Genomic DNA, 20,313 nt, shown 5'->3' with positions numbered 1-20,313 from the left:
ACATGCTCCTTGAAGAGCTATCACCAGATGCCTTGTTTCTCACTGAAACCTAGCTGAATGGAGATTCTTCAGCAGATTTATGCAGTACCTTACCCCCTAACTATTCTATAGTTCATTTAGACAGACTTCATATGAGAGGTGGCGGTATAGCTATTATTCACAAAATCTCCATTAAATGCTCAACATTCCCACTGGAAATTCCAGGATGTGAAAGCATGTTCTTCTCTCTGCGCTTGTCGTCTACTTATACTTTCTCAGGAATCCTTCTCTATCGCCCCCCCAGCCCGTGTGGAGTCTTTTTAGAAGTTATCCAGGAGGCAGTGGCCAGTTCTATTGGGAAGGCCTCTAATTTAACCGTCCTTGGCGATTTTAATATCCACCTAGACAATCCTAACTGTCCATCTGCTAAATCATTATTAGCCTCTCTTACCTCTATGGGTATGGACCAGCATGTTACTGGTCCAACTCACACGAAAGGCCATACTATAGACCTTTTTTTTAGTAATATCCCTAATCTTACCTTCTCCTCCCCTCTACCTCTACCCTGGACCGATCACTATTTACGTTTCCCTATGATGCTCCTAGAGAGACACAGCCCAGGTGCACCACAATGGGTCGTGCTTGGTCGAAGTTGGTACCTAGCACTTGGCATATGGCACTCTGTGCTTCTCCCTTAGCCAGTGACCATGCCTCCATTAATACGGTGGACCTGTTTAACAAATGGATTTCTACCTCTTTAAACTCAGTTTTGCCTTGCAAAGTGAGGGTGAAAAAACCTGCTCATAAGTCTAGTCCCTGGTTTTCTTCTTCTCTATTGGACCTAAGAAAGAACTGTAAAAAATTGGAGAGAATTTGGAGATAAGATTATAATCCTTCTGCTAAAGAAGCCTATAGATCAGCTATTAGATCTTACCATCTGTTGGAAAATGGGTTATTGGTAAGGGCAGGTAGGTACCTACACCTAGCAACAAGCCACTAACCTCCACTTAGGTCCAGTTAGGTCTCAGTAAATTAACCCCAGCTCAACCCTTGGTAGCTTGGCAACGAGCGTCCAGGCTTAACTTAGGAGACAGTGTGTAAAGCATTCAAATATCACAAAACAGTAATCAAATAAAACACAGGAAACAGTTTAAAAATCCAAAACCAATTTATAAAAATAGTTTATATTTTTATCTTTAAAATGACACAATAACGAATAAAATCGGATAAGGGGAACCGGAGATATGAATTTTTAAAGAATTATTATTTTTCTAGCGCTTAGAAACAAAAAGCGCCAATCGGGTCATCTGGTTGCACCTCGACCGGGACAAAGTCAAAGTTTCAGGCCGACCGCGATGGAGCCCTGCTCGGCTACAGGTCGCGGGAGGCCTCGGTTAAAAAGTTACCTCCTGACTTAGTCTTTATTTTGAAGATTTTCTTCAGCGGGATGAACCTGCCAGTCCTATCCGACCTCCTGTAGCCCTTCTCCGGATACGCGATGCTGTATTCCTCGGTGGAGATTTTTACCTTCGGACTTAGTCGTTTTTTCGAGGTGAAAATCCTTCGACCGGGGTAAACCTGGATCTTGATCCGACGTCCATGGAGCCCTTCTCGGATACGATGGCTGGGAGGTCCCGGTCAACTTTTTACCTTCGGACTTAGTCTTTTTTTTTAGGAGATTTTTCTTTACCGGGACGAACCACCAAGTCAGGCCGGGTCGCGGTTGAGGCAAGCCGGGTAGAATTTCCGCGGCGGGTCGGTCCCTCTATGGAGCTTTTTTACAAAATTCTCAAATCTTCTCCAAACTTCTGGGGCTTCACCCAGATGTTCTTTTGGGGGTCCACAGCTCACCCCAAGGGTCCAGAAGTTCTGAGATGGTCCTTGGGGGGTGCGGACTACCACTCCCAGAATGCACCTGGCGCAAACTCCTTTTTGGCCACTGGACAGTGGTCAGCTGGTCACTTTCTTCAGGAGTTGGTGCAGGGGACTCTGGATTGCAATTTTTCACCTGTAGCAAACAGGGAGTCCCTCCTTGAACCAGTTGAAGCCAGGCAAAGTCCTTCTTGTGGTGAAGCCCAAGTGTGCAGCTGGTGCAGTCCTTCTGAGTGCAGGTTCCAGGTGCAGGCCAGGGGTCCAGCAGGGCAGTCCTTCTTCTCCTTTAGTTCTTTTCTTGTTGAAATCTGGTGGGGATCTGAGGTGTGGGTGCAGGTCTGCCAGTTTTATCCTTGCTCCTGGGTGAAAAGCAGGGGGGTCCTGGTTCTCCAATCAGGTACAGGGTCGTCCCCCTGTGATGACCACTTCCTGGGAAGTGTGGCAAAAATCCATCCCAGAAGGCAACATTCTCTAAAAATCCAACATGGCTGAATCTGATTTTTGGAGGTTACATCTGGCTGAGCCCACCCACTGGTGTGGCTAAAAATCATAAACACACCCCTCTCCTGCCCTCTCCTAATCTAATCAACGGGGCACCTAGTTGTCTGGGTTTGCAGGATGTGGGGGTGTTGCTGGGTGCTCCAAATGTCCTTCTCTGCCTTTGAAGACCAGTTTGGCAGTCCTCCCCCTTCCTGCCTCACCCTCTGCTGAGGGGAGATTCTCTCCCACAAGCACATTCCTTTGTGTGAAGCCAGGCCACTTCACACCTTATCAAGGCAGCTTGGCTAAGCTGCTACAGGCTGGCCAATCAGAGCACAGCAGCAAAAACAATGCAGGGCTGAAATTGGCAACTTTTTAGGTAAAGTCTAAAACTTTTTACCTGAACAAGTTATATTAAATCCAACAACTGGAAGTTGTGGGATTTATTACAACAATTAATTTGATACCAAATTCTTGGTATGCAACACTTAAGGAGACTTTAAAATTTAAAATATGAAGGCCATTTACTTCCATGAGGGAAAAACGAATTTGACAGTTTTTACCTCACCAGGGCTTATACATCTATTTTTATTAAGTCCCTGCTTATCGTTACATGGCACCCAGCCCTAGGGGCACATAGGGCACACCTTAGGGGTGACTTATATGTAAAAATAAGGTCGTTTAAGACTTTGGAACTACTTTTAATTCCAAAGTCGAATTTGCATATAACTTTAATTTAAAAGCAGCCAGCAAGACAGGCCTGCCTTTAAAATGACACTGGGCACCTCAGCAGTGCACCTATGGGTGCACCACCTATGCTGTGGTCCCTAAACCTACATGCCCTACCATATACTAGGGGCATATAGGTAGGTTAACTTAGCCAATTATAATTAGCCTACTTTGCATATCCATTTTACACAGAGCACAGGCCCTGGGACTGGTTAGCAGTACCCAGGGCACCATCAGAGTCAGGAAAACACCAGCATAAAGTGGAAAATGGGGGCAAAAAGTTAGGGGACCTCAGCCCTGTTTTCTCACACCATCATAATATTAAGACAACACAAGCTCTATATTACAGCAGTAGAATAGAGAACTCGTCCACTTCTCAGAAAAAAATCTTTCAGATCTTCAAGGAGCTCACTGTACCCTCTATGCCGCCCTCCCCGGTGGAAGCTTCTATTATGCATAGTAATGTATTAGCGGCTCACTTTCAAGACAAGATTAACAAGATATACTCCGGTTTTCCTCCATCTCCCTCTCAGAATAATCTTATGGGGCAGGAGATGAATTCTCCTACGGGTATGACCCAGTTAACCAATTTTTCCCCCCTCCCAGGTACTCTGATTGGGAATTTTCTTGCCAATATCAAATCGGGTTCTCCCTTGGATCCGGCCCCTCCTTCTACTCTTTCGAAGGCAGCAGATATTGTTGTTGGTCCTTTGAAAGAGAAATACTTAATAATTCCTTGTCCGCTGGTATTCTTCCCAGTTCCCTCAAACATGCAATCATAAAGCCTCTCTTAAAAAAACCTAGGATGGATCCCTCTGTCTTGGATAATTATCGACCCATTGCCCTTCTTCCTATATTGGCAAAAATTCTGGAGAAGCACGTGAACCTGCAATTGACCAGGCATCTTGAGAGCCACGATCATTTACATCCTTCTCAAATGGGTTTCAGAACCCATCACAGTACAGAATCGGCACTCCTTACTGTAACTGAATCTGCTCGGCAACTTCTAGATCAAGGTGGTCATGCTGCTATTATCCTCCTTGATCTTAGTGCAGCATTTGACACTGTCGATCATACTCTTCTTCTTGATAGACTTTCCAAGATAGGGTTAGGAGGTCCAGCCCTTGCCTGGCTCTCCTCCTTCCTCACGGGAAGATCCTTTCAAGTTTTGGATCGCTCTTTTTTGTCTGACGTCAGGTCTCTATCTTGTGGAGTCCCGCATGGTTCATCTTTAAGCCCCACCTTGTTTAACATCTATCTGTCATCCTTGGCCACAGTAGTCGCTCCTTATAACCTCTCTATGGTCACTTATGCTTTTCCTCTCTAGTAGTAGGGACTCCCCCTCTGCCAACCTGGCCGACTGCATGAAAGATATTGGGGACTGGATGACCCTGTCGAAACTGAAATTTAATGACAGCAAATCAGAGGTAATGATTATAGGTAATGGCGCCCCTACCGCCGCTCTGGCTATGTACTCTGAGGCTTTTAACAGCCTGCCTCCTCCAATAACACAAGTAAAAAGCCTCGGCTTTCTGCTTGACCCACGCTTAACTATGGAGCCACAAGCTAAAAAAATCTCCTCGATCTGCTTCGGCTTAATTAGAAGTGTCAGGAAGATTCTTGAACTTCTGCCATTCGCTGCCAGAAGAATTCTTGTACAAGCCCTAGTTCTCTCCCTCCTGGACTACGGGAACTCCCTATATCTTAGTTCTCCAGATTATGTAATAAAGAGGCTGCAGGTTACGCAGAACGCGGCAGCTAGACTTCTCATGAATACCCCAAGGCATCTTTCCGCTAAACCAGCACCTGCAGCTCTTCATTGGCTCCCGATTAAGCAGCGCATTCAGTTTAAAGCTCTGTGTCTTGTTCACAGAGCCTTACACAATAAGGGTCCCCTTTCCCTTAGAAAACGTATCTTTCTTTACTCGCCCCTTAGACCTCTTAGATCTTGTTCTTCTTGACAGGTTTACATCCCTTCGGTCAAGAGATCATGGGGAGGTAATTCGTTCTCCATCAGGGCTGCTCGGCTCTGGAATGCTGTCAGGAATCCTCTGAACTTCTCTTTAGGAGGAAGTTGAAAACCATTCTCTTTCCCAGTTAATCTGCTTCCCCTGGCTCTTCCGACATTCATGGTGTACTTTAGCACTGGGATGCCCCCGGGTAGCCATGCGCTCTACAAATCTATAAACTAAACTAAACTAAACTTCTGGAGGTAAGTATTATACACATTATATATCCTAGACACCAAAATTAGACAAGTGTAATAGTCATAGAACAATGCAAACAGTAGGAAATCCTATAGCATGCAATTGGAGAAAATAGGTCTGGGGCAACACAAACCATATACCAAGAAAGTGGAATGCGAATCACGAATTCCCCCTAGACAAGTGTAGTGTGTGCAGAATCACTGGGAGAGTAAGAATACAGTAAAGGTAAGTAAATTACCCCACCCCAGAGCCCAGAAATGCAGGAGTAAAGTACTGCAAGTTTCCTTAGGACACACTACACCTCGTTATGGGGATTTTGCAGAAGCCAACCAAGTCTGCAAAGAACAACTGCTGGATTATTGGACCTGAAGACCTGCAAAGGAAGGGAACCAAGTCCAGAAGTCGAAAGAAGTTCCAGGAAGGACAGGAGCCCCTGCCAACCCAGAAGAGGGTGCAAAAGAAGAGTCCCCGGTTAGTCGAAGACTGCAGAAATGCACCAGAGGAAGATGCTAGTGGGTTCGTTCGTGATGCAAAAGATGTTCCACGGCGTGAAGATCGTTGCAGACGAGATTTCGTGTTGGAAGTTGCCAACAAGCCTTGGCTCTGACAAAAGTGTGTTTTGTATCAAAATTGCACTGGATAGACTCAGGAGGGACCTGGGGGCCTCAACTCTGTGTGAGGAGGAAGAGGGGACTCGCAGCACTTTAGAGAGCCCTCAGGATACCAGCCAGCACCCCCAGGAGTCGCAGGATCTGGGTTCAAAGGAGGTGCAAAATGCGCTTGATGCAGCACAACAAAAGAAGGTCCCACACAGCCCGGAGAACAACTCAGCAAGTTGTGCGTCACAGGATGGAGTGCTGGGGATCTGGGCCAGGCTGTGCAGAAAGGCATTTTGCAAAGAGTGAACAGAGGCCTCAGGAGGCGAACAAGACGCAGTACACAGGGGTACCATCGCTCTCGGGGAAGGCAAGGTCTTACCTCCTCCAAATTGCGTCAGCAGGACCTCAGAACAGTCTATGTTGATGAGATCCACCCTCTGTGTCCTTAGGAGCACGCTCGTCACTGTGAGAGGAGTCCCAGGGTACCGGTCATCTTCTTGGAAGGTGCCTGCTTGGAGCAGGGGAGTGACTCCTTTACTCCACAGGAGATTTCTTCAGCCCTTCTGGTGCAGGATGGAGACAGGGAGTCCCCAGAGCTTGCACACCGTAGAAACTATTGCAGTTGCTGACTTGGAGCTGAGGTTGCTGAAGAAAAGTGTCTCTTGTAGATACTTTGTTGCAGTTACAGCATTTCTTGGAGCAGGCTGCAGTTGATCCGAGGTCAGAAGAGTCTGAAGTTGTTGCAGAGGATTCCTGAAGGAAACTTGCAAGCAGAATAAAAACATTTCTAGTTTTGGCATCAAGAATTTTCAATTCTATTAAGGACACAGAGGCGAGAATTATGCTTCTTTTCCTTTTCTGGTCAAAATACAGCAGCCAAAAGAGTTAACAATAGTAAACTTCAAAAACTGCAAATCCCATAAACATTAGTAGTCCAGACTGCCCAATACCAGGCAAGCCCCAGCTATAAGAGTCTCCATGACAACCGCTCCTCCTCTTTCTTTGCTGCTGCGCAGCCGAAGTTGAGTTCTCTCTTTTCTTCTATATACGGTATTCAATATATGTATTGTCTGTATGCTTTTATTATTGGGACCTGTGGAGCAGGAGCAGGGCAAGCGGCACTCGATTGTCGGAAGACGTGACTCGTGTCTTCCTTATTGAATTATAACATTTGCAGGGTGTGCGCGCGTCGGGAATGGTGATTCCCTCCCGATGGCGCTTCTTGGTAGAGGTTCTTCCCGCCCGCAACGCAGTTATTTTAATCCTCTGCGCTCGCGGGCCGAGAAAAACGTAGTTTTTAGAGCGAGTGCTGCACCAAAGAGAGCAGTCCGCTCTCTATTTCCAATCTTTTTTCGGTCCGTGCATGCGCGGAGCCGGAGATTCCGATTTTCATCGGAGTCTCCGTCTCATCAGCCCGCAGAGCGCAAATTAGAGCTCTCAGCCCTGGTGAATGCCCGACGGGGCGAATAAACGTTCAGGCCTCGCCTAGGAGGCTTTTTGCAGGTGCTCCCTCCACTTGATTTGGGCCCTAACTAATAAATAAATATAAAAAGGTTGCATTTGTGCAAAACTTTGATTATATCAAAGAATCAATTTACCTGCTGGGGATGCCTCCCCCCCTTGAACTCCATTTATTCCTGCCATGGCTTATTTTTCCAGGGAGGATGAATATTACCAGGAGGAAGTGGGAACTCCCTTCTCTGAGCAAATGGAGGAGAGATTGATGCAAGCCCTTGGGCACCATGTTCAAGATTCGGTTAATCAAGCTTTAATAAAAGCGCTTAAACCTTTTACCAGACCTCTGGTCAGATACGGACAAAGAGAATTGATGGGACCCCCCCCTCTTCTGGGTCACGAAGCAATGAATCTCAACCCAGAGACCCTGGGTTTACCAATATGGGACTGGCGGGCCCTTTATCTTCAGGAGAGATCCTTTCCCAAATGGCCTCGGCTGTGTTAAATGATCACGAATATAGCTCGGATCTCCTCCCTCCTTCTGATAACCTTCCTACTCCCTCAGGTTCACATAAAGACCTGTCTCAATCTTCCAACTCTCACTCGGATTCAGATATATCAGAACCCAAGCTCTCGGGCAAACAGAAACGAAAATCGAAACGCTATGCTGTCGATGAAGGATCCCTCCAGGGAAATCTACTTTTTGACCCAGAGAACATTGTTCACCCTATGTCGACGGAATGGGTCCCTTGCACTGAAGTAGCCCACTATGTACAAGATAGACTCTTGTCATGGAGACTCTTATAGCTGGGGCTTGCCTGGGATTGGGCAGTCTGGACTACTAATGTTAATGGGATTTGCAGTTTTTGAAGTTTACTATTGTTAACTCTTTGGCTGCTGTATTTTGATCAGTAAAGGAAGAGAAGCATAATCCGAAGCCTCCGGTCCTGACATAGAATCTGAAGAGAACCCACTGGACAGACCCTAAATAGCCCAGAGAGGGGGATTGGCTACCTTATCAGGTATGGACCTATCAGGAGGGGTCTCTGACGTCACCTGATGGGAGTGGCCACATGAGCCCTCCAGAGTGCCCCCACACCTTGCAAAGCAAGATGCCTGAAGTCTGGGACACACTGGAGGACCTCTGGGCACCACCCCTGGGGTGCTGATGGACAGGGGAGTGGTCACTCCCCTTTCTTTTGTCCAGTTTCCCACCAGAGCAGGGGAGAAGAGGTCCCCTGAAACGGTGTAGACTGGTTTATGCAAGGAAGGTACCATCTGTGCCCTTCAAAGCATTTCCAGAGGCTAGGGGATGCTACCCCCCCCTGCCTGTAACACCTATTTCCAAAGGGAGAGGTTGGAACACCCTGCTCTCAGAGGAAATGCTTTGTTCTGCCTTCCTGGGACTGGGCTGCTCAGACCCCAGGAGGGCAGAACCCTGTCAGTTAGGTGGCAGCAGCTGTAGCTGCAGTGGAAGCCTCAGAGAGCTGGTTTGGCAGCACTGGGTGTACAGGATGCATGGGATTGGCCCCCCAATACCAGATTTCGTATGGGGGACAATTCCATGATCTTAGACATGTTACATGGCCACATGCCGAGTTACCATTGTGAAGCTGCATATAGGTACTGACATATAGATGTAGTGCACGCGTGTAATGGTGTCCCCGCACTCACAAAGACTGGGGAAATGGCCCTGAACTATGTGGGGTCACCTTTGCTAGTGCAAGTGTGCCCTCACACTTAGTAACTTTGCAACTAACCTTCAGCAAGTGAAGTGTTAGACATATAGGTGACTTATAAGTTACTTAAGTGCAGTAAAAATTGCTGTGCAATAGTGTGTGCACTATTTCACACTGGCTGCAGTGGTAGTCCTGTGTAAGGGTTTGTCTAAGCTCCCTATGGGTGGCAAAATAAATGCTGCAGCCCATATGGATCTCCTGGAATCCCAATGCCCTAGGTAACATATACTAGGGACTTATATGGGGGGTCCAGTGTGCCAATTGAAATTGGTAAATGAAGTGACTGGCCTAGAGTTTCAAATGTAAAAGCAGAGAGAGCATAAGCACTGAGGTTCTGATTAGTAGAGCCTCAGTGACACAGTTAGGCACTACACGGGCATACACATTAGGCCACAAACTATGAGCACTGGGGTCCTGGCTAGCAGGATCCCAGTGAGACAGGCAAAACATACTAACAAACAGGTTTTTATCTATGAGCACTGGGGTCCTGGCTAGCAGGATCCCAGTGACACAGTAAAAACACACTGACACACACTAACAAACAGGCCAAAAGTGGGGGTAACCATGCTAGAAAGAGGCTACTTTCCTACAGCTAGCAGTGTGTATAGTCACCAGCAGCAAGTCACTACTCTCACACCACCAACCAAATGCCAGCTCAAACACTGCCAGCCAAGCACCAGTCCATGCACACCGCTAGTTAAGCACCAGTCCACGTACACTGCTAGCCAAGCGCCAGTCCATGCACACCACATCACATTTTTTTTTAATAAAATAAGAAAACACAAACCGATTGTAGTTATAGTTTTGTATTTACTTACAAACACAACAGCTCTAACTAAATACATCATACTAATGCCAACCGTGAAGCTGAACAAGAAATCATAAATGAAACAGACTAGTCCACTTTTACGCTCACAGTTACTCCCAAAACCTTCCTTGGTACAATCTAAAACATACGGGCACACACAACCCAGGTTTAGAAGGACACTCAGGGCAGTGCATATGACTCTTCTTCCACATGCCTCTTCCCAAACAGACTCTACATCTCTCTTACCTCCCCCACTCCAACTTTAGGACCACTTGCCTGTTCCACTACAACGAGGCTGCCTGTCACAGACCGCTGAAACTGAACAAATGTCATTTTTACCTATGGAGAACAATCTGTAAATACAATAAAAGCTTTGAAGGTTGCTAGATTAAACAAATGGATAGCCAACTTCTTATACCAAATGTAAGCTTTCCAAATAGCAGTGTAAGGTTCCAAACTATGATCTGTTCTATCTACACCACCCATGTGCTTCTTGTAGCCTAAAATGCACACAGGGTGGCACACTTTAGACACCTGACCCCAGTCACAGATGAATTAGTTTTATCATGGATGATAGTCAGCATGTAGACATCTCTCCTGCCTGCAAATTTCACAGCTAGCAGTTCTTCACTATGCAAGGCACTGCACTGCCCCCCCCCCCCCCAATTTGTTTTACAAACAAGCTCTTTTACAGCAGGAGCGGACTGTGCCGCAAGCAACAGTTCCACTTTGAACAATTCCCTGAACAATTACACCAGTGTAGAAATGATCTACATCTTCATTCCATTATGTGCCCTCTTGTTAGGAATATGCTGCTTTAAAAGCAAATGATCCTTGAACAGGACCAAAGACTCATCCACAGCTATCTCTTTCCCTAGAGCATAGATCTCTGAAAATAAATCTACAAAGTGATCAAGGACAGGCTGAATCTTAAAAAGACTGTCACAATCAGGGTGATCTCATGACAATACTGAAGCATTATCAACAAAAGGCAGCACCCGAAGCAGAAGCAAATGCAGATCACAACTCATGATTGCCGGAAATATGACCGTTGCCATTAAGGGAATGGTAGACCAATATGAAGACATTCACGGCTTCCTTATCAAGCCCATCAAAAATGTTAAACCCAGGAACTCATCCAGGTTTGTGGGAGCTCACTAGGTAGCTGTAGAGCAGGGCTTAAGTCTGCCACTGTTGTGCCTCAAATGCTGTTCAGCATACAAATTAGTCTGTTCAACAATCTCATTCAATAATACATAGCCCATAAACATCTGAAAGAAATGTATTGGCAAACAATTTTAAATATTCACTCTACACCTGCAACACCAGTAAAGGTAGGCAACACCATCTGCACCATGTTTGGGGCAACCCTGAGTTCATCTCTTCCAATGGGCAGCCTTTCAGCCTTTCAGCCCCAGGCTGCAATCCAGATGCCTCTTGCCACTCTATCAGCACATCAATGTTCTCCTCTAAAACATGAACCTCCACCGGACTAAGAGTGGCTTTATCATCCGATGATTCCTCTCGGACAGAAAATTCACTGACAGAATCTTGCACTTCCCCCTCTGCCTCAGATGCAGAGTCAGTCTCATAATCATGGTCAGGGGAAGAATCAAAAAGCATACCATAACTAGCTGAGTGGTAATCCTGCAGCTAGCCATAATCCTTACTAATAAAAGTAACTTGACAAATAAGTCAAAAACAACAAACACTGTGTAAAATAATTAATAAACAAAGTGTTGCTTTATCACAAAGACATATATACTCAAAAACTATATCACTCACTTGTCAGAGAGAGCTAGACTTACCAGCTCCTACTATGCACAGACACAGCAAGCACCCACCATATCCCACTAAAAAGAAAAAACAAAATAAAATTACACACAAGACAACACAATAAACATTGTGCACAAATCCAAGGAGAATCTCACACACAATAAAACATAAGCTAAACATGGTGCTTTTATTACACATTTCCCAAAAAAACATTCATGCATGGCAATGATACTCATTTTGAGTAAACAATAAAAAAAAGTTTTTTCCTTACCAAAAAAATGCAACTACACAAACTGCAGACCCACCAGTGCTGAAACGGCAAGCACAAGTCACAAGTCACAGCAAAGGAATCAACAGCTTTGCACTAGAATAAAAAGGAGAAATAAACATTAAGCTCACAAATGCAAATAATGAGCCAGTCCACACACACTGCCAGTCAGGCACAAGTCCACACACACATCGCCAGCCAAATGGCAGTACATATACAGTCAGCCAAATACCAGTACACAAGACTCCAGTTCACACACACAGAAACTTTCCATGGGGAAAAGAGGGGCCTAAAGGGGGGCAGAAACGTCCAAAGCATTCACCCCCAAAAGGGCTATTCCCAAAAACACAAAAATCGCAATATAAATAACACCCTCATATCTAGTGGCTTTTTTCCCCCAAAGGCCCACTCCTCACAACAACAATATTGCGCAAAACAAAATCCCTGTTGTCTAGTGGCATCTGGCCCTCTTGAAGGCAGATGTGCCTAATAATATATGGCCAATCTGCCCCCAATAGGGGCAGAAACAGCCACAACATTCACTCCCAAAGGGGGAGTGACCCTTGCCCAAGGGGCCGCTCCCCACAACAACTACCAACTCAGCCAAAATAGAATCCCTGGAGTCTAGTGGCTTCTGCCCCTGAAGGGGCAGTTGAGCCTAAAAGCATATGGCCAATCTGCTTCAAAGGAGAAAGAAACGGCCGAAATAATCACCCCCAAAAGGGGAGCCACCCTTGTCCAAGGTCCACTCCCCACAACAACAACATTAGCCAAAATAGAATCCCTGGTTTCTAGTGGCTTCTGTTCCACATGGGGCAGACGGACCTAAAAGCATGTGGCCGATCTGCCCTCAAGGGGGAGCAGAAATGGCCAAAATCACCCCTAAAAGGGGCCGTTCCCCACAACAACAACATATTCCCAAAAAAAATCCCCGATGTCTAGGGGACATTCCTGCTGCACGATCACTGCCCCATGCACGATTGTGCTGCTGGAATGCACTGCAAGGAGACAACAGGGGAAAGGAAAACCCTTTATTTTCCCCTATGCCTCTTTGTTCTCCCTGAACGTCCTCCCCGAGGAGAAACTCACCTCTTTCTGCTCTGATGCGCTGGAAGCAAATGGCTTCCTGCGTGTCCCTGGCAACTTCTAATGGCATTGGCGCTCTGTGGAAACTGACATCATCAGATGATGCCGAGGGGGTTAGGGGTGGCAGCGTAAGCACTTCCACGGCCATCCCTGGTGCGGGGTTTTTAGGAGGCCGCCAATGGGGGAGCTCCAGCACTTCCCCCGTGGGTGTGTGCAAGGACAGCTGGGAGCTGTCCTACTCACACGCCCACCATGTCATTGAGCCACCCGACGCACCTTCCATCCGACGCATGGAAGGTGGGGTTGAAGTAGTCCAAGAACACTAAAAATCTTTTTGGAGGCCCATCTCAGTTCTTGAATGGCCGTTTCAGCCTACATAGCAAAAATTATTCTGCCATTCTAGGAACAGATTTGTCCTTAAGGGTGTCTGACAATGAAAGCAGTGATGAAAATTGTGGATGAGGGACAGCATGCCAACAGGCAGGCTTTTTACAAACCACGTACTTCTATAACAATAACCAATGCATCACACACAGGATGGGGTGCACAAACGGAAAATGTTCAGATAAAGAGCCAGTGAAACACGCAAGAAGTGGGTCAGCACATAAACGTGCTAGTTAAAACACATCTTTCTATCGCTAGACGTTTTCCAAATGAAAAGGAAAGGACATATTAATACAGACACAAAACAGTGTTTTATCTAAACAAACGAGGAATAAAATTGTACATCCTGTCATCTCTATCACAGGACATGTTGAAATGGACTATGAAGATAAAGAGCACAGTCACAGTTGCCCAGCTAGCAGGACAATTGAACGTAGAGACTGATGGACTAAGCAGCGATGTATGCATGCCTGAATAAATAATATGTGGAAGACATCTTTGCAACGTGAGAAACCCCAAACCGAGACCTGTTTTGAAAATGCAAAAAGAGCAAAACAACAAAATCCACAATTCTACATTCACTCTTCCTGGAAAATGCAGTGTCTCTGACCTGGTCAGGATTGGTTGCATAACCTTCCTGATATTGCTGTTGCTGGAGTAGACCGCTATTGAAGAGGTCCAGTGATAAAAATGATACTCCAAGACAAAGCATGATTTTCCCACATAATGACCATGTCCAAAAGATACATCAAAAGGTTACCAAAACTTTGGAGCTTTTAACAATCAAAAAGGGAAATATATCACACCTAGAATTAGAGCAGGTATCCCTTAGTTTGCACACCTTAATCTCCCAGAAAGGTACCCGGCAGTCATAAAGGAGACAAAGAGACCAGCTACTCCGCAGAATAGCTGAGAATTCCAAGCTGGAACCAACAGCAAAAATATACGGATGACTTAACAACCAAGACCCACGTCATATTCTACTTAAAGCACCTGGTGTATTGTAATTTAGCATACACATCAATAAAGGTCCATTTGTCGTAATAGTTGCCGAACTAAAGGGTTAGGATACAGGGGTGGTCCCTCCATAAGGGCAGAGGAGCGTCGTCCCCCGCTAGTAGCAGAAGCTGCAACGCTTTCACCATGAAGGAATAATAAACTAGGTTTAAGGTTGAAAGGGGCGGGCATAGGGGATGACCGCTTCAGAGGGGAGTGTACAGAGCACTCCCCTCAGAGCGCATGTGTGTTTGGCCAGCCATCTCAAACCGGCCAAACACACATGCACTGTCGGTTCTCTCCAGCCTGGCAACACAGTCTCCCAGTCTGCCTGGGAGCTCTCATCAGCAGCGTCAGGATTGGCGCAGAGCAGGCTGGGAGCCTGTTCCTGCAGCGACCATGGGGTAAAGAGGAGAAGCGCGTCGTGGCGGTGGCAAACGATGAGGTAACTTTTTTTTTTTTTTTTCTTTATTATTATTATTTTTGATTAGTAAATGTCCTGCCCCACCCTTTTATATAGGAGTGAGCCGCAACTGTTAGGATAACTAACTACTTTTCAAAATGCCAGTTGTTAAACGATGTTTAGAACGAGTGAATAAAATATACCCATCAAGGTCGAGTCCACTACCATTGTGTTACTTAAATATTGTTCTAACACAACTGCTAAATCCACCCTTGGAACTCCTGCATACCTGACAGTGAAAATAAGCTGTCTGGTGCCAGTCAAGTTAGTAAAAAAGGTAAGTGAAATATAAACACTGGCCATACAAGAGTCGCATTTCATGGTACATGAAGGCAAAATTGTGATGCAAATCAACTCAAAATTCATACCCAAAGTTTTCAGGTTAATCAAACCATCTAAGTGGCTGTGTTTCTCCAAAATCACAAAATGCTGGCAGAAAGTATATTAGGACATTAAAAAACACAAAACCCTATTTGTGGGAAACAAACCACAACCAAAGGAGCAGCCATTGTCAAACGCCTCTTTATAATGATATCCCCATTGGAAAAAGTGATGCTATACACACACCTTTTAAAAACATTAATGTGCAGCTATCAAAGCAAGGAAGGAATTCCAAGTGGGACAATCAGTGTTGTAACATATTTTTAGAAATGCCCACCTTTCACACAATCTCCTCTGTTAGAGAGGAAACCACTGTGTAATCTGTACAAAAGCATGTGAATCTGGAAGGGGTTCATGCTGCATTACAAACTGGATATTGACATGTAACAATAGTTTTGCAGGATGGAACTCTTTTGGATAAGCATCATAGCTCCCACCTCCCTGGTGAAGGGGCAAACAAAAGAAACACTAATATTTAAAAAAGTGAAAAATAGAAGCTAAAAATTGCAACGATGCACTGGGGCATTGTGAGCTTACTGTCAATGACATAGACTGAACCTGCACTTAACGCCCAAAAAGGAAAACCTTTGTAAAAATGCAGGTTGTCTGGATCCCACGACTAAATGGTAGAATAATACAAAGCACGACAAACTAAGTGCGTTCTACGCTGAAAACTATTATTACTGTTGTACATGAACAAAACTGCACAAGATGTTCTGGAATTGGGGGTTTACTGTGTAGATAAAGGATTTACTATCAGGAAATAACTTGGAAAAGTAGGTAACGAGGCACTATTAAAAATGAATAAAAGATTGAGAGAGAATAACCAGAATGGGATTCCGGCAGTGGAGCTAAAGACTTATTGCATGTGTGTCAAGGAAGGAGAATGTAAAGAGATACAGAACCAGGGGCCAGACGTAGGAAAGAAAAAAATTGCGAGTCGGAAATTGCTTGTCATTGCAACTCGCAATTTCCGACTCGCAAAATGGGATCCAAGAAAAAAAAGCGACATCAATTTGCGACTCGCAAATTATGTCGCACCGCAGATTGCGAGTCCGCTGTTAGCGAGGTCGCTATTTGCGACCTCGCTAAAAAACAAACTCGCAATTTGCGAGTCGGGTATCGCAAAATACGACTGTGCCGCAAATTGCATGCAGGTGCAGCAAAACAGTTGGAAAAACACTTCCTGGCTCTTGCTGATGACATCAGAGCCAGGAAGACATCAAATACACCTGGGAGGAGGGAGGACCACACCCTTTTCAAACTGCTGGGCAACTACCTGGAGGAACAGCTGCAAAAATGGAAGACACAGGCAGTGCAGGAAGGAAGAGGAAATTGAAATTCTCTGAAAAGGAACTTGAGGTGCTGACAGAGGAATGCTGCCCGCACCATGACCAGCTTTTTGGAAAGGCATCCCTGAGTGTCCCAGACACTGAAAAGAGGAGGATTTGGCAGGACATCCAGGAGAGGATCAATGCCATAGGGGTGAGCCACAGAAGCATCGAATAAATTAAAAAACGTGGTATTACCTGCGCTCCAGGACAAAGGAGATGGTGGCAGAGCGCCTCAGGGAGATGAGGGGCACAGGAGGAGGCCCATCCACCATCCCACCACCCACATCCATGGAGGAATTGGTTGAGCAGACCCTGGAGCCTGAGGCAGTGTCAGGAATGGGAGCACTGGACACGTCAGCGCAAGGGACATCAAAAAGTGAGTATCATGAAACATGCATGTACACCTATAAATGCTATACCCGCACTCACTCAGTACACAGCAGCATGCACAACCAGACTAGCTCCATTCCAGACTAGCAACCACCAGAATGGTGCATTATGGACAATGTTTTACAGTAGGCAGCATATAGGCAAATGTTTATTAGGAGGCCTACAACAGATGTTCGATACTGACAGTGTGTTCCCTATGTCCCACAGGTCTCCCACAAGACACCCCCACCAGTCACACAATCCAGGGTGAAGAAAGCAGGCCACAGACAGGGCAGGAGGCTGCAGCAGCCACTACAGGGCCCAACACCACACCACCACAGTTCCCTCAAGATGAAGAAGTGGACATGGAGGAAAGAGACACAGCATCTGGTCCCAGCCACAGTGTGAGACAGCAAGACCCAGAAGCACCACCGCGTCGCAGACGCAGACTCCAGGTCCAGGCAGTGTCCCAGGAGGATATAGGGGACACATCCATGTCTGCAGTTGAGGTATCCCTCCTATCTGGTCAGCGCCTGCAAACAAGGCAATTGAGGATTATTTCTGGGGCAATGCAGAGGATGGAGCACAATTTTACTCATGGCCTGGCAGAAGTGAACACACAGTTCACAAGACTGAATGACAATGTCAGTGACCTAGCACTATCAATACGCCAACTGGTGGCGGGACTGGTGGCAGAGAGACAAGGTGCAAGGTGCCGTGAGCGCCAACTAGTGCAGAGATTATACTGCATGGCAGCATCTATTATCCGTCTTGCAGTGAACACCACAGGCCTGTCACGACGTACCGTGAGCCTGCAGGTGGACCTGGACCACTTTGCAGGGGATGTGGCACGGGGACTGGGCTGCATTAGCCACACTGTGGACATGCTGGAGGCCAGGCAGGTGGCAGGGGGCACAGCTGAGACACCTCAGGACAGTGAGGAGGGGTCCACCATCAGCAGCGCATCTGCCACAGACACACGTGTCTTGCGGAGTGGCAGTGCACATCAGGGATCTGCTGACTCACCTAGCACGAACCATGCTCGGCGTACCAGGAGGAGGTGTTAGGCCCAAACACTGCAGGACTCATGAGGCACATGGAGTTGATATGTCCTCATTGAGGGTGGACATGTGCAGCCCCTTACCAACAGTTCAGTTATTTCGTTATTAGGTTCACTTAATAAAATGTTTTGTTTGATCCACTTCACAACTGAGCTCTTTGTGTGTGACATTAGTGTGTGTGGTGACAGTTCCCACGTACCTTCCAAAGTATTGGTTTTCAATGTGGTCCTGTCTCTGTCTGCCTTGATTTGCAATGCTTCTATCCCCAGGCTGGCGATGTGGTAGTGCTTGCTCCTCATCCTCTGAATCTGGGTCTGCAGGGGTGAGATGTAGCCCACGTCTGGTGGCAATGTTGTGCAGTATAGCGTATGCGCCAACTATCTTGAAAGCTGTTATTGGGGCATACTGGAGCGCACCTCCACTTTTGTGGAGGCATCGGAATCTTGCCTTTAACAGTCCAAAGGTCCTCTCTATGACATTTCTGGTCCACCCATGTGCACTGTTATATCGCCTCTCATTCTCATTGCTGGGTGTTAGGTATGGGGTAAGTATCCATGGTCGTAGCGCATATGCACTGTCACCTGTTTGGAAAAAATTAACAATGTTAGCAGGGCATGGATGGTTTCTACAGTGACCTGTGTGTATGGCTTCAGGGTGTGTTCAGCAATACCTAATAGATATCCGTCTCCAAACTCCCCACGTTCTAGGCGTTGTTGTATCCCACTGTGCCTGAAAATGTAAGAGTCGTGTGTACTCCCTGGAAATTTGGCTACCATGTCAGTGATGACATAATGGCCATCATACACCACCTGGATGTTCAGTGAGTGGGTACACTTCCGATTGCGGAACAGATATTCCAGATTTGCAGGAGGGCATATTTGTATATGTGTCCCGTCTACACACCCTATTACATGTGGGAAGTTGGCAATTCTGTAGAATTCCAACTTGGTGCTGTTGATTTCTGCCTCATTCCTGGGTAGGTATATGTATCTGGACATGTGTGTGAGTATGGCATCTAGGAAACATCTGAAGAACTGTGAAAGTGCTCTTTGGGATACCCCACCTGCCACAGCAATCACCCCCTGAGAGCTACCCGAGGCCAAGAGGTGCAGTGAGCATAGCACTTGCACATGTGTGGGGATGGCGCTGCCGCGCACAGTCTGCCGTTGAAGCTGCGGATTGAGTAGATCAATTAATTTTAATATTGCTGCACTGCGGAGTCTGTATTTGTCATATATCTCCTCCTCAGTTTGTTGGAAAAGTGTCTGCCTGGTTCTGTATATCCTCTCCGGTCTCTGGCTCCTCCTCCTCCTCCTCTGCTGGGCGGCGTGGACTCTCCTGCTCCTTGCTATCACATATATTTCAGCCATTTTGAGTAACCCAGATGCCTTCTGGGTCTCCTTTTATACTTTGGTTCTGGTTACCACCTGCTCTGACTTGGTGGTAATTTGTGTGTGCAAAATGGGCTTTTTGCGACTGGCTTTTGCATATGGTTTGCGACTCGCAAATTGCGTCTACCTATTTGCGGTTCGCACAGTGGGGTCGCTATTTGTGCGAGTCGGTAATGGCTCGCATCTCAATTTGCACTTCGGAAATGGGATTTCTGCATCCCATTTACGATTTTGCGGGGGCGCAAATTGCGATTCGGGCCATTTGCGACTCGCTAATTTTTGCTACATCTGGCCCCAGATCTTTAAAATGTGCGTTTTCTAATTTAGTTCTGCTTTAAAGAATGATGGTGATCTGGAAATCGGGGGAACTTAGGACCTACTAGGGCTGGGCAACCGCATATAAAGGAGAAACGGGTATGGGAAACTGAGATGGGAATTCTATTATGTATTCATTTAGATATGTGTTTTACAGAAAACGTTATATATATGAATAATGCTGGCTATAGTGAAATTCTGCAAACTATAAGTGAGGCACCAGAAGAAGACAGAGGAAGTGACAGTGGGCACTGGGAGGCATAGAAAAAGTTGGAATTGCACAATGCAAAAGGAGGCTAGGGCAGAAACACAAGCCATGGACGGTACATACATTACCCACCTGCTATGAAATTCTCTCAAGAAAAGAGGAGCATACAAACAGTAGGCTGAGAGTGGTCAGGGGACAGCCCATATTCTGGGGATTGGAGATTTAAAAGTGTGCTGAGGGGTGCATGTTTAAGTCCTGGGAAGAATACATATGCAAACTTTTTTTTTCACTTCACCATTTTCCTTAACGAGCCTCTATATGTCTTCTTACAGTATATACTTGCTAACTGAATGGTGTCCAGTGTCTCAATGTATGCTTGTGGGCGCACCCTGCATGTGAGCTGCAATTAATGC

At 46.2% G+C, this 20,313-nt stretch overlaps 1 protein-coding gene across 1 annotated transcript in view; it reads left to right on the top strand.

The window, feature by feature from the left end:
- SARS2 (seryl-tRNA synthetase 2, mitochondrial) overlaps positions 1–20,313 on the top strand; it is a 206,352-nt gene that overhangs the window by 28,382 nt on the left and 157,657 nt on the right. The gene's annotated exons all lie outside the window — the stretch shown is intronic.

This window comes from Pleurodeles waltl, chromosome 9, assembly GCF_031143425.1.
Source record: "Pleurodeles waltl isolate 20211129_DDA chromosome 9, aPleWal1.hap1.20221129, whole genome shotgun sequence".
In the NCBI taxonomy this organism is placed as follows: domain Eukaryota; kingdom Metazoa; phylum Chordata; class Amphibia; order Caudata; family Salamandridae; genus Pleurodeles; species Pleurodeles waltl.
This window is presented reverse-complemented; position numbering and strand designations above follow the sequence as displayed.